This window comes from Bos mutus, chromosome X (genome assembly GCF_027580195.1).
Source record: "Bos mutus isolate GX-2022 chromosome X, NWIPB_WYAK_1.1, whole genome shotgun sequence".
NCBI lineage: Eukaryota > Metazoa > Chordata > Mammalia > Artiodactyla > Bovidae > Bos > Bos mutus.
This window is the reverse complement of record NC_091646.1, coordinates 40416730-40432557: the sequence shown is the minus strand read 5'-3', so window position 1 is coordinate 40432557 and position 15828 is coordinate 40416730. Positions and strand designations below refer to the sequence as shown.

Here is a 15828-nt window from a genome sequence, read left to right as displayed (position 1 = left end):
CTCATATCCATACATGACTACAGGAAAAAACAGAGCTTTGACCAGATGGGCCTTTGTAGGCAAAGTAATATCTCTGCTTTTTAATATGCTGTCTAGGTTGGTCATAACTTTTCTTCCAAGGAGCAAGTGTCTTTTCATTTCATGGCTACAGTCACCATCTGCATTGATTTTGGAGCCCGAAAAATGAAGTCTGACACTGTTTCCACTGTTTCCCCATCTATTTGCCATGAAGTGATGGGACCAGATGCCATGATCTTTGTTTTCTGAATGTTGAGCTTTAAGCCCACTTTTTCACTCTCCTCTTTCACTTTCATCAAGAGGCTTTTTGGTTCTTCTTCGCTTTCTGCCATAAGGGTGGTGTCATCTGCATACCTGAGGTTATTGATATTTCTCCTGGCAATCTTGATTCCAGCTTGTGCTTCAACCAGCCCAGCATTTCTCATGATACACTCTGTATACAAGTTAAATAAGCAGGGTGACAATATACAGCCTTGACATACTCCTTTCCCAATTTGGAACCAGGGTGTTGTTCCATGTCCAGTTCTAACCATTGCTTCTTGATCTGCATACAGATTTCTCATGAGGCAGGTCAGGTGGTCTGGTATTCCCATCTCTTTAATAATTTTCCACAGTTTGTTGTGATCCACACAGTCAAAGGCTTTGACATAGTCAATAAAGCAGAAGTAGATGTCTTTTTGGAACTCTCTTGCTTTTTTGATGATCCAATGGGTGTTGACGATTTGACCAACTTGAACATCTAGAAGTTCACAGTTGAACTGTTGAACTTCAACTGTAGTGTTGAAGCCTAGCTTGGAGAATTTTGAGCATTATTTTGATAGCGTGTGAGGTGACAGTTTGCAATTGACAAGCTATAATTGATATTGTTTTATGTTATAAAAATACTAGTTTTTTTCACTTATTATGTTTATAGGCATTCACTGCTTGAGTCAAGGTTAGGCTTGTTAAGTGATTGAAGGCAATTTTCTTACAGCAGCATGTACTTATTTTATTCTAAAAGAATGAAATGCATAAAGTTTTTGTTGTTGTTGTTGCTTGTAACCTGTAAAATTGAGTTATTTTGCTGATGTAAAATAGCAATAACTCACTTGAGGACCATGCTACCTTCTGAAAATGCCATATACCTGTTTCTTAAATGTGTCAAAGCACCTGATAGACTTTTTAAGAGCTGAAGGGGCAAGTGATTGACTCATCTTGGATAACAGGTGCCTTCCTAGGGCCACAGCTGAATGTGCTGGGAAGCAGCCATGGAGAAAGGCAGCACAAGCAGATGGAAACAAATCTTTTATTTAAGGGCAAAATGCCCAAATGACTTTCTGGCATGGCTAATTTCTACTATCACTTATTAGCTTATATATGATCCCCTAAACTCATTATTATTTTTTTTCCTTAAGGGGCTGATTTGGATTGACTTGTTGAGAATGGTGTCTATCATCTATTAGGTCATGAGAAAGATTTCTGTGGTTACATGTAAACTTATGATAGGTCTGCAGCAGAAGAGGTGAAGAGGGTAGTGAAGAAGTCAGCCACAGTCTGGTCTATGTGAAGGTCACACCAGCTTCATGGTACACCTTGAAGACTTTCTCAATGGTGATGACATAGGCAGCTGTTCTCAGGTCCAATCCCAGGTTACATTTCATGACTGTGTGCATGATTTGCCTGGCAGGGTGCTCCATGGTGTAGCTAAGCCAGAGTGCACAATGTCTTTGTCAGATATCCAGTCTTGGAACTCTGCTGTAGGTACAATAAGGAATAGTTCCACCATATTTTCCAAATTTCCTTTCCAAACTGTCTTGAACAAACATGAGCAAGTGGTAGTTAGAATCCCTTTCATATTTGAAGTTCAAATGGCCATAGCTGACATGATTTCAATTCTTTAGCTACTCAAAGTAAAATACTGTCACTACTCCAGCATTCAAGTAGAGATCTGGAAAAACCATGATGTTTCTCTCTAGCAAAATCTTATCAGCTTCTGGAGTTGTTGGTCCATTGGCACCTTCAGCAATGATCTTGGCTTTGACTCTTGGTGCATTGGACTTGGTCAGCTGCTTTTCGCTGGCAGCAGGGATGTCACAGTCAACCTCCAAGATTCTCCTTTCATAGATCTTTGCTTTGGGGAAGCCCAGGATTGTTTCATGTTGCAATTTGAAGTATTCCAGTTCCTTTTGTTCAATACTATCTGGATTCCATATGCTGTCATCAGACTCACAAACAGCAACACATTTAGCACGAAAACGATGTAAATATCTCATAGAGTACAGGCTCACATTGCCAAATCCCTGAATGGCAAATGTTTTATCTCCAAATCCTGGTGTCATTCCTAAAATACTCATGTAAGAAGATTCATTGATGCAGTTTTCAATTCCATGGAAAACTCCCTGACCAGTAGCAGAGATCCGTCTGTGGATTCCATGCTGACTGATGGGCTTACTGGTAATACAGGTATGGGCATTAACACCAGAGTGCCCTATAGTGCTACCATGGGTGTCAGCAATCCAGGACATCTCCAGTTGGCCTGTGCTCATGTCTGGGGCAGGCGCATCAATGCCAGGACCAATAAAGCCCTTCTTGCCAGCTCCATGGTGAACCTCCTTGTGATCTTTTCCAATTCATTATCAGTATAGTGCTTGGGATTGACCTAAACATCAGCTTTGACAACCCTAAATGGCACATCAACCACTGCACACTTATATGTTATCAGATAAGCCAGAGCTTTAACTTTATCTACACTCACATCAATGCTATAATGGATACCTTCCTTGCAGGGCATGCGGTGCTGGCTGTGCTGGGCCCAGTAGCCCTCAATGACTTCCCAGGAGCTGTCGTCACGCCGGATGTGGAAGGACAGGCTCAGCACATTATCGCAGGGCTTGATGAAGTGCAGGATGCCATGCACCAGGTTCTGCTTCTGCTCCTCGGTCTCCTGGGTCTTGAGGTCCTCCACCAGCTTGTCCTCCATGATGCTGGCACTACGGCCGAAGAAGCCCTCCACCATATTGAAGAAGCTGAGGTCATCCTCGCGGTTGGCCACCACCTCGCTGTAGTGTCACTGAGCGGATGGCACAAGCCCTGGCTGCAGGGCACTGATGGCTGCAGCATGCTGCCCCACAGGGCCAGCCCAGCAGCGTGGTGGAGTCAGTAGCCACAGAATCCAGGGCAGCAGGCTCGACACGGGACAGCAGCAGCACTTCACCAGGCACTGGTGCATGGTGACAGGATGGAGGTGCTCTCTCATGGAGAAGAGGCACAGGCCTGTGAGAATCACAGACTCAGAAATGGACGGAGGGAGGAAGGGCCTGGGGTCGGCTGCCCTTTTAAGTCACAGCTTCCTGCATTGGCTATTGAGTTTTAAGCCAGCTTTTTCTTCTCTTTCACCATCATTAACACACTCTTTAGTTCCTCTTCCCTGTCTGTCATTAGAGTGGTGTCATCTGCATATCTGAGGTTGTTATTTTTCCTGGCAATCTTGATTCCAGCTGGAGATTCATCCAGCCTGGCACTGTCTCACATTTTTCTTTTTAAATAAATATATTGGTATAAAATTTATATATGATAAAACTCATTTTAGACTACTGTTCAACAACTTCTGACAAATGTATATATTAGTATAATCATCACTATGATCACGATATAGAATACTCCTACTAACTCCAAAACTTTCCTCTTACTCCTGTGTTTTCAATCTGCCTGCCTCTACTCTTAACCACAAGCAAGAACTGATGAAGTTTCTAACATCCCAATTTTGAAACTAATTTCTTTATGTACACATAACAGCAATGAGGATCAATTTTTAAAATTCCTTAATAAAATTGTCTCTAACATTTTAAATTAAATAAGAAAATCAAAAAATCTGCTGTAAATTAAAAAGTTTAAGAAAATGTATATACTTCATTGTTCTTGATTATGAATAATATTCTAAAAGTATTACAATAACATAAATTATAAAATAATGTCAGGAATAATACTAAACTATAATACCACATTTTACATTTTTTTGGTTTAAGGCTTGGATCCACATTTAATTTTAAATATCCATGAGAACCAAGTCTTTTACTGAAGTTGATATTTCCAGTACCTAATACAGTACAGCACAGCCAATGTTCAAAAATTGCTTAGTTACTGATGTAGGTCCGCTGCTGCTGCTAAGTTGCTTCAGTTGTGTCCGACTTTGTGCGACCCCATAGATGGCAGCCCACCAGGCTCCCCCATCCCTGGGATTCTCCAGGCAAGAACACTGGAGTGGGTTGCCATTTCCTTCCTCAGTGCATGAAAGTGAAAACTGAAAGTGAAGTCGCTCAGTCGTGTCCGACCCTCAGCGACTTCACGGACTGCAGCCTTCCAGGCTCCTCCATCCATGAGATTTTCCAGGCAAGAGTCCTGGAGTGGGGTGCCATTGCCTTCTCCGACTGATGTAGGTAACTAGATCCAATTTTATGCTGAAACTGAGTAGCTCCTAGACCTGTTCCAATTAACAAGTTAAATAACTGTTGAAGACTCAAACACCATTTTAAAAATGCTGTACAGGTAACCAAATCTTTAATAATTTTAGAGGTTTAACCAAAGAATGTTAAGAAAAACTAAAATGCTGATAACATGGAATAGTGGCTTTTTAGCCTACCATTTCCAAAAAATAAATCATTCTTAAGTTGTTAAATACTTTGATTTCTGCTTTTGTTGCTTGTGGTTTCAGTATCACCCCAAAAAAAAAATCAGTGCCAAGATGAATATTGAGGGGCTTCTTTCCCTGTTTTATTCTAGGAATTTTTTATTACCAGGTCTATGTTTAAGTCTTAGATCCATTTCAAATTAATTTTTGAGTGGTGTTAGATAAGAATAGAGTTTCATTTTTCTGCATGTATTTATCTCATTGTCACACCATTATTGGAGAAGGAAATGGCAACCCACTCCAGTATTCTTGCCTGAAAAATCCCATGGACAGAGGAATCTGGTGGGCTACAGTCCATGAAGTCACAAGGAGTCAGACATAACTGAGCAATTAAGGACAGGGCAGTTATTTTAAAACTCTCACTCTGATAATTCCAGCCTCCCTGGCATGTAGTTCTGATGCTTGCTCTGCTCAAAGCATATATATATATATATATATTTTTTTTTTTTTTTTACTTTTTGTGTAATTTTTTTCTTGACAGCCATACATGATGTATCAAGTAAAAGGAACTACTAATAGTACTTTATTAATGGGATTCTAAGTTTTAAGAGAAGAGAAAGAATTCTATAGTTTTATGATTAGGTTTCAGTCTTCTAGTGAGCTTATGCTTCTAGACTGTGAACTTCACAAATTTCTTTTTTTTTTTTTTTCTATTCCCTTAGGTTGGACAGAATGGCTAGAGTGGACTGGAGTTGGGTATTTTCCTTCCTTCAGTATACTCTGATAATATCCCAGTAGGCTATGTTCCCCTTACCTAGTTTCCCCAGAAGGCTTGCCTTTTTATGAAGAAGGACCTCTGGGGTATTGTAAAATGGGTCTTTTTCTCCTCCCACTGCCAGAAGCATAAGTTGATTTTCTCTAATAATTATTATGAAAACTTGGCCTCCCATCTGGATATAAATGGAGAAGAAAACGGCAAGCCACTCCAGTATTTTTTTCCTGGAGAATCTCCATGGACAGAGGAGCTTGTCAGGCTACAGACCATGGGGTCACAGAGTTGGACACAACTTAGCTGCTGAACATGCACACTGGATGTAAAACTTACAAAATATGGGGACTATCCTGTGAGAGTTGGACTGTGAAGAAGGCTGAGCACCGAAGAATTGATGCTTTTGAACTGTGGTGTTGGAGAAGACTCTTGAGAGTCCCTTGGACTGCAAGGAGATCCAACCAGTCCATTCTGAAGGAGATCAGCCCTGGGATTTCTTTGGAAGGAATGATGCTAAAGCTGAAACTCCAGTACTTTGGCCACCTCACGTGAAGAGTTGACTCATTGGAAAAGACTCTGATGCTGGGAGGGATTGAGGGCAGGAGGAGAAGGGGATGACAGAGGATGAGATGGCTGGATGGCATCATTGACTCGATGGACATGAGTCTCAGTGAACTCTGGCAATTGGTGATGGACAGGGAGGCCTGGCGTGCTGCAATTCATGGGGTCACAAAGAGACAGACATGACTGAGCAACTGATCTGATCTGATCTGATCCTATGAGAGGATCAGTCTGCATTTTTAACTGTTAGAATTGACCATGTTGAGCCTACAGTAATTCATCAATTTAAGATTTCCTACCCTGGAATAGTTTCGAGGCAGTTTCTGCTCCTGAGGGTCTATTCTGATAAACAGTGACTTGCCGGGAGCGGGCATATTGCATATTGAGTGCATATTGCATATTGAGTGCAGCACTTTGCACAGCATCATCTTTCAGGATCTGGAATAGCTCAACTGGAATTCTATCACTGCGGTAGCCAGCGTGAGGAACTCCACCCATGACAAAGGTCATGAGGAAGGAGGCTCGGCATACACAAAGGTGGGATCGAGCTTCAGGAGTCCCCCTGGAAATTCTCGAGCATATACCCCCAAAACCAGAGTCTGCCTACTTTCTGCTTTGTGCTTTCACCTACACCTCTGACTTTACGGGGGGCTGTCCCCCACTACCTCTCTGAAAAAAGAGTTAGCTTACAGCTCCAGTTAATAATTCCTGGGTGTGACAGTGTTTCAACCTACAAACTCCTTTGGAAATCCTCTAGCCTGCCTGAATAGGTTTTTCCGGCCACATGTGATTATTCAGAGCCTCCCAACTGTGAGAGGCAGGAGATGTTCTAAACTTTCTAAACACAGATTCTTTTGAGTAGTTAAAAGATTGATTAGAAATTGTATTGGTGAAGGGATTTTCACTTGTTGGGCCAATGTTTGCTGCTAAGTTTCCATATCCCTTACCTGCTGTGTCCCTGGCAGTGTATTGATTAATATAATTGGTGTAAGTAGCTTTAATGTTTGTAACCTGGGACCCTTGAGTTAATTCTTTTTCTTGTTATAGCCCACCACACCTTTGCTCTGTAGGAATGCAACTTTATCTAATGCTTTTGGAGGGTGGCTCCTGACCAATCACCTTTAGAGAAAAATAAGTTTTCTGTAGAAAGGGTCTTAAAATGTTAACAGGCCTCTGGGCCAGAAGATGATGCAAATCACCCAAGCTTTTGCATGTGATAAGTTTGCAGGAAGAAAGCCTGGCTTGCTGCATGACTCTACCCCTTCCCCCATTATCCTCTATGCATAACTTAAGGTATAAAAACTACTTTGGAAAATAAAGTGCGGGCCTTGTTCACGGAAACTTGGTCTCACCATGTTGTTCTTTCTCTTACCTTCTGGCTGAATTATTCAGCCTCTTTTCTCCACTGAATTTCCTCACTGAGCTATCCTCATTATATTACTCTTTATATCCTTAATTAATGTTTAATTAAGCAGTTGTTTCCTGATCTTTGCCTATGCCGTCTCTCCTTCGAATACCCTGGATCAGCCAGGGCTGGTCCCCGGCAGTGACTCTTCCAGTATTTGCCTTTCTCTCCAACTTTGGGAGTGGCAGTTTGCCCTGTGTCTCCTCCTCTTTTATAGATGCAGGAAGAGTTGACTTTTCAGTTTGTAAGGATGGAGTGGCAACTGCCAAGCTCTTTACGTAAGCAATCAGAAATCATCAGTTTGAACGTATAGTGAGAGCAGAAGGACAGTAAGGGAAAAGCTCTAAGGGCATAGTTTTCTTTTCTAGAAGTTCTAGTTTTACAAAAAAGTTTTCTCTCTCTCTGCTTATCATGAAGATGAACCTCAGAGCTCAAATTATCTTAGTGTACAACACTATGATCTTTTTAACCTTTTCATTTTTTGAGCTTCTTGTATTCTAGTTTTCAAGACTTACTTCAGTTCAGTTCAGTCATTCAGTCATGTCTGAATCTTTGAAACCCCATGAACCGCAGCACACCAGGCCTCCCTGTTCATCACCAACTCCTGTAGTCTACTCAAACTCATATTCATTGAATCGGTCATGACATCCAACCATCTCATCTTCTGTCATCCCCTTCTTCTCCTGCCTTCAATCTTTCCTAGCATCAGCATTTTTTCAAATGAGTCAGCTCTTCACATCAAGTGGCCAAAGTATTGAAGTTTCAGCTTCAATATCAGTCCTTCCAATGAACACTCAGAACTGATCTCCTTTAGGATGATCTGGTTGGATCTCCTTGCAGTCCAAGGGATTCTCAAGAGTCTTCAACACCACAGTTCAAAAGCATCAAGTCTTCGGTGCTCAGCCCTCTGTATAATCCAACTCTCACATCGATACATGACCACGGGAAAAACCATAGTCTTGACAAGATGGACCTTTCTTGGCAAAACAATGTCTCTGCTTTTTAATATGCTGTCAATGTTGGTCACAACTTTCCTTCCGAGGAGTAAGCGTCTTTTAATTTAATGGCTGAAGTCACTATCTGCATTGATTTTGGAGCCCCCCAAAAGAAAGTCAGACACTGTTTCCCCATTTATTTGCCATGAAGTGATGGGACTGGATGCCATGATCTTCGTTTTCTGAATGTTGAGCTTTAAGCCAACTTTTTCAGTCTCCTCTTTCAGTTTCATCAAGAGGCTCTTTGGTTCTTCTTCACTTTCTGTCATAAGGGTGGTGTCATCTGCATACCTGAGGTTATTGGTTTTTCTCCTGACAATCTTGATTCCAGCCTGTGCTTCATCCAGCCCAGGGTTTCTCATGATGTACTCTGTATATAAGTTAAATAAGCAGGGTGACAATGTACAGCCTTGACACACTCCTTTCCCGATTTGGAACCAGTCTGTTGTTCCATGTCCAGTTATAACTGTTGCTTCCTGACTTGCATACAGATTTCTCAAGAGGCAGATCAGGTGGTCTGGTATTCCCATCTCTTTCAGAATTTTTCACAGTTTGTGGTGATCCTCACAGTCAAAGGCTTTAGTATAGTCAATAAAGCAGAAGTAGATTTTTTCTGGAACTCTATTGCTTTTTTGATGATCCAGCGGATGTTGGCAATTTGATCTCTGGTTCCTCTGCCTTTTCTAAATCCAGCTTGAACATCTGGAATTTCGCAGATCACATATTGCTGAAGCCTGGCTTGGAGATTTTTGAGCATTACTTTGCTAGTGTGTGAAATGAGTACAATTGTGCAGTAGTTTGAGCATTGCTTTTCTTTGGGATTGGGATGAAAACTGACCTTTTCCAATCCTGTGGCCACTGCTGAGCTTCTGAAATGTGTGAGCATATTGAATGCAACACTTTCACAGCATCATCTTTTAGGATTTGAAATAGCTCAACTGGAATTCCATCACCTCCACTAGCTTTGTTCATAGTGATGCTTCCTAATGTCCACTTGACTTCTCATTCCAGGATGTCTGGCTCCAGGTGAGTGATCACACCGTCGTGATTATTTGGGTCATGAAGTTCTTTTCTGTACAGTTCTTCTGTGTATTCTTGCCACCTCTTTTAATATCTTCTGGTTCTGTTAAGTCCATACCATTTCTGTCCTTTATTGAGCCCATGTTTGCATGAAATGTTCCCTTGGTATCTAATTTTCTTGAAGAGATCTCTAGTCTTTCCCATCATGTTGTTTTCCTCTATTTCTTTGCATTGATCATTGAGGAAGGCTTTCTTATGTCTCCTTGCTATTCTTTAGAACTCTACATTCAGATGCTCATATCTTTGCTTTTCTCCTTTGCTTTTCACTTCTCTTCTTTTCACAGCTATTTGTAAGGTCTACTAAGACAGCCATTTTGCTTTTTGTATTTCTTTTTCTTGGGTATGATCTTGATCCCTGTCTCCTGTACAACATCACAAACCTCAGTCCATAGTTTATCAGGCACTCTATCAGATCTAATCCCTTAAATCTATTTCTCACTTCCACTGTATAATCATAAGGGATTTGATTTAGGTCATACCTGAATGGTCTAGTGGATTTCCCCCCTTTCTTCAATTTAACTCTGAATTTGACAATAAGGAGTTCATGATTTGAGCCACAGTTGGCTCCTGGTCTTGTGTTTGCTGACTGTATAGAGCTTCTCCGTCTTTGGCTGCAAAGAATATAACCAATCTGATTTCAGTGTTGGCCATCTGGTGATGTCCATATGTAGAGACTTCTCTTGTGTTGTTAGAAGAGGGTGTTCGCTCTGATCAGTGTGTTCTCTTGGCAAAATTCTGTTAGCCTTTGCACTGCTTCATTCTGTACTGCAAGGGCAAATTTTCTTGTTACTCCAGGTGTTTCTTGATTTCCTACATTTGCATTCCAGTCCCCTATAATAAAAAGGACAACTTTTTTGGATGTTAGTTCTAAAAGGTCTTGTAGGTCTTCATAGAACCATTCAACTTCAGCTTCTTCAACATTTTTGGTTGGGTCATAGACTTGGATTGCCATGATATTGAATTGTTTGCCTTGGAAATGAACAGAGATCATTCTGTCTTTTTAGAGGCTGCATCCAAATACTGCATTTCAGGCTCTTTTTTTTTTACTGTGATGGCTAGTACATTTCTCCTAAGGGATTCTTTTCCACAGTAGTGGATATTATGGTCATCTGAGTCCAATTCACTCATTCCATCCATTTTACTTTGCAGATTCCTAAATTATCAATGTTCACTCTTGCCATCTCCTGTTTGACCACTTCCAATTTGCCTTGATTCATGGACCTAACATTCCAGGTTCCTATGCAATATTGCTCTTTACAGCATCAGACCTTGCTTCTATCACCAGTCATATCCTCAACTGGGTGTTATTTTTGCTTTGGCTCTGTCTCTTCATTCTTTCTTGAGTTATTTCTCCACTGATCTCCAGTAGCATATTGGGCACCTACTGACCTGGGGAGTTCATCTTTCAGTGTCCTATCTTTCTACCTTTCCATACTGTTCATGAGGTTCTCAAGGTAAGAATACTGGTAACAAGACTTACTTAGCTTTCAGCTAACATTTACTCTACTTGCAATTTAGAAAATTCTTTAACCTTGTCACTTTATTTTATTCTTGTATATGAAAAACAAAAGTGGGAATATAAGTTGATGATTTCCTATACTCTAAGTAAAATAATACCTTTTTAATATATTTTTAATATTGGAGTAGAGTTGATTTACAATGTTGTGTTAGCTTCTGGATATAGCAAAGTGATTCAGTTACACATGTATCTATTCTTTATCAAACTTTGTTTCCCATTTAGGTTATTGTAGAATATTGAACAGAGTTCCCTGTGCTATACAGTCGGTCCTTGTTGGTTATCTAAACAAAACAGTATTTGCATATCAATCTCAGAGTTTGACATTATTTACCTCTATTAGCAATCCTGATGCTTTTTTTGAACTCTTAAATATACCTCCTACTCTAGTCTCAGGAAGCTCTCTTGGTCATTGATGAATATTTTCAAGGCACATTAAGATTGCCTATATTTGAAACAATTCCTGGGCATACAATGTAGTTCTGGAGAAATATGATATTGGAGTATTAGACACTGACCATTATTAACCACGGAGAAGGCAATGGCACCCCACTCCAGTATTCTTTCCTGGAAAATCCCATGGATGGAGGAGTCTGGTAGGCTGCAGTCCATGGGTGTGCTAAGAGTCGGACATGACTGAGCAAGTTCCCTTTCTGTTTTCACTTTCAACTTTCATGCATTGGGGAAGGAAATGGCAACCCACTCCAGTGTTCTTGCCTGGAGAAACCCAGGGATGGGGGAGCCTGATGGGCTGCCGTCTATGGGGTCACACAGAGTCAGACACGACTGAAGTGACTTAGCAGCAGCAGCAGCATTATTAACCAACAGTTAATGAGAAGTTTACTACATGTGAGGCATTGTTCTCTGTGCTTTGTTATGATACTTTGTTTCTGACACATAACTTATGCTCAGTTTTCAAATGGGGTATTTGAGGCTTAACAATTTATTAAGCTTCTAAATGGTGAATTCAAATCTAACTACTGATACTCCAAACATAGATTCTTTTTACTGTATCACTTTCCCTTCCTGTATAATTATAAGCCCATGCCTCCAAATTTATATCTTTTCCCCCATTTCTATACGTCTTCTAACACAAAATAGCTGGGAACCAAAACAATAGTGTCCAGTTATTATAATCTCATTATTTAACTTAAATTGCACTCATCTCAAACTCTAGCAAAGTAATGCTCAAAATTCTCCAAGCTAGGCTTCAACATTACATGCACTGATAACTTCTATCTGCTGGATCATAGAAAAAGCAAGAAAACTCCAGAAAAACACTTAATACTGCTTCATTGACTACACTAAAGCTTTTGACTGTGTGGATCACAGCAAACTGTGGAAAATTCTTAAAGAGATAGGAATACCAGACCACCTTACCTACCTCCTGATAAATGTGTATGCATGTCAAGAAGCAACAGTTAGAACTGGACATGGAACAATGGATTGGTTTAAATTGGGAAAGGAATATGACAAGGCTGTATATTGTCACCTTGCTTATCTAATTTATATGCAGAGTACATCATGTGAAATGCCAGACTGGATGAAGCACAAGCTGAAATCAAGATTGCAGGGAGAAATATCAATAACCTCAGATATGCAGATGACACCACTGGCAGAAAGCTAAGAGGAACTAAAGAGCCTCTTGATGAAAGTGAAAGAGGAGAGTGAAAAAGCTGGCTTAAAAGTCAACATTCAGAAAACTAAGATTATGACATCCGGTTCCAACACTTCATGGCAAATAGATGTGGAAACAAAGGAAACAGTGAGAGACTTTATTTTGGGGCCTCCAAAATCACTGAAGATGGTGACTGCAGCCATGAAATTAAAATGCTTGCTCCTTGGAAGAAAACCTATGAACAACCTAGACAGCACATTAAAAAGCAGAGATATCACTTTACTGACAAAGGTCGGCCTAGTCAAAGCTATGATTTTTTCAGGAGTCATGTATGGATGTGAGAGTTGGACTATAAAGAAAGCTGAGCACTGAAGAATTGATGCTTTTGAGCTGTGGTGTTAACGAGAACTCTTGAGAGTCCCTTGAACTGAAAGGAGCTCAAACGAGTCAGTCCTAAAGGAAATCAGTCCTGAATATTCATTGGAAGGACTGATGCTGAAGCTGAAGCTCCAATACTTTGGTCACCTTATGCGAGAGCTGACTCATTGGAAAGAACCTGATGCTGGGAGAGACTGAAAGCAGGAGAAGGGAAAACAGAGGATGAGATGGTTGGACAGCATCATTGACTCAATGGACATGAGTCTGAGCAAGCTCCAGAAGTTGGTGATGGACAGGGAAGTCTGGTGTTCTGCAGTCCATGTGGTCACAAAGAGTCAGAGATTACTAAGCAACTGAACTGAACTGAACCTAAATTTTGATGCCACCCAATCTGAAGATTGTGTTTTTCATGAAAACAAGAAAATGATAGCTATCATTTATGGTAAGTACTCACATATTGGGACATTTTGCCCCATCAGTCAATTAACAGCATTAATAGTTATACTTAGTGAGAATCCCCTATGATACACTCTGTATTAATCAACGATTTATCTCATAATAACCTTCCACGGTAAAGATTTTTCCTGCCATTTTATAGTTGAGCCAGCAGAAGTTATATATATATATAACTATATATACAGTTATATATAACTATATATATAACTATAACTATATATATATACATTAACTATATATATATACATAGTTTTATAGTTGAGCCAGCAGAAGTTTTATATATATCTATATATCTATAATTATATATATATAACTATAACTATATATATATATAACTATAACTATATATATACATTAACTATAACTAAATATACATTAACTATATATATAGTTAATGTCAAACAGCTACTTAAGTAAAAAAGCCAGTATTCAAACACAGATCCCTTTCACCTCAAAATTCCTGTTATTTTCCCACTACATCATCCTGATGACACTACTCATCACCCATAACACTGATAATTTCATTCCCCTGAATGATCTTCCTCCAACTCTACTTTCCCCATCAATGACAACTTTGTTTATTAAATGGCCATTTTCTTCACTTGTCAACTGTAATTAGTTTGTACCTCTTTCTACATCTTTTAAAACCACCATCTTCCCAGATAAAATGGAGCAAGAGTTCCACCACTCTACCCTATACCATCACAGCTTACACCACACCACTATGAGTGAGTATAATAATTGTAGCCCCATAAGAAGATAAAACTGATGTATCTTTTCTGTACCATTGTACAATGACTAAGTAGGTATATCAGAATTCTGAGGCGTGGAAAAGCAAATTAAAAATATTGATCATCTAGATTTTTGCTGTCTGGAAAACTATATGCAAATGTGTAGAATTAAGAGAAATGAGTTGTTTTACATACACAGTTGTACATTAAGTAGAAAGGTAAGTATAGATGAAACAGTCTGAGTTTACTTGGTATCAGAGGTAAGTTTCTGTGTAGACAGCATGTGTGCATCCAACTATTTGGCTAACCGCTCTCCTTTCATACTTTCCTCCTTATTTAGTTAAGAATGAGTTACGTACAACTTCTTGTTTGGCAAATAGTTTTCCCAAACCATTTAGCACTATAGTACTGTTACTTAGGAAAGCCACAGTATCAAGTATTCAATGGCTTGAAAGTATCAATACAAGATATTCTCTCTTCTTTCCCATCTGACTTTACTCCTTAAATGAAATCCAACCATATACCTATTAGAAGCCACTGTAGGTATGTGATTACCAATTTCTTTACTTTCTAAACTTTAGACTTGTCATAGGACAAGGAGACTAAAAAATAAAATGTGTATTTATTTCTTCTTCTTACAAAATGCCTTAATACATGCTCTTATCTCCATTATTACCACAAAACGGAAGCAGTTTTTAACATAATATAAAGACAAAGACATGCTATGGAATGCTGAAATGCTCCATGGTGCTTTAATGGTTTTTTTTAAATCACACTCAACCATTTATAGTTAAATTTAACACTTGCTGTCATTAAGAAAAATGTGCAGCTCTTTCCTTCATGTGAGAATTACAGTAGCCAGTGAATGGTTATTGATCTGAGATAGCTAAAAGGGTAAAATGCAGGAAATGAAATTTGGGTTAGCCTCTTTTTATTGGGCTTTACTTTAAAATTTCCCAAAGCAGAGGTCCCATCGTTGATAGCATCAATCAGGTATAAAATAAATGACATTTAGGTGATCTTGTTTGGCCAACTGCAGCGATGAGCCTGATTGTCCCTTCTGCATCAGGAAACAAAGCACTGTCTGAGGGCAGAGGTGATATTACTCATTCTCAGCTCCTCTCTGGTATTTCTCCCAAGCTCCCAAAGCACACTGACATTTATGTGAGAATTTCTGTCAGCCCAGGCACTTATCTATCTGCACATTATGTGACAATTGGCTCCTGGGGACTCAAGCTGTTCACATATGGAAGTGTGCAAACCCCCTTTTCCCTAGTCAGCCCTCGCTTTCTCAACATTATTGCAATCTCATCACTCTTGCTTGATATTTCATCACAAATATCTACTCATGATCTAAATTTACTCAGTCCTCTAACTGAAATCACTCATTCCTTCTTTTCAACTCATCACTAGGTTTCTAGCAAGGAATTGCTAGTATAAGATTAATACTCACTAAGGCATTACTCCAGCCTAATGCCTTACCCTTTTCAGTGATGCTTATAATTTTAAATAGGATTCTCAGACAGATTAATATTTGAAGTCTAAATATTATGCCGTGTTGCCAACTATGTTGAAGAAACATTTTCATTTGTTTACAGGGAGTAAGATTTATTGTGAATTAGTATACAGAGATAATAAATTACTTGTACAAGAAACATGGAATGGCAAATTCTTACTATTAGCAAAATGATTCAA

General features: G+C 39.5%; 1 pseudogene; it reads right to left on the bottom strand.

Annotated features, from left to right (window-relative positions):
- Positions 1 to 1556: 1556 nt before the first annotated feature.
- LOC106701526 (glutamate dehydrogenase 1, mitochondrial-like) overlaps positions 1557 to 15828 on the bottom strand; it is a 50763-nt pseudogene continuing 36491 nt past the window's right edge.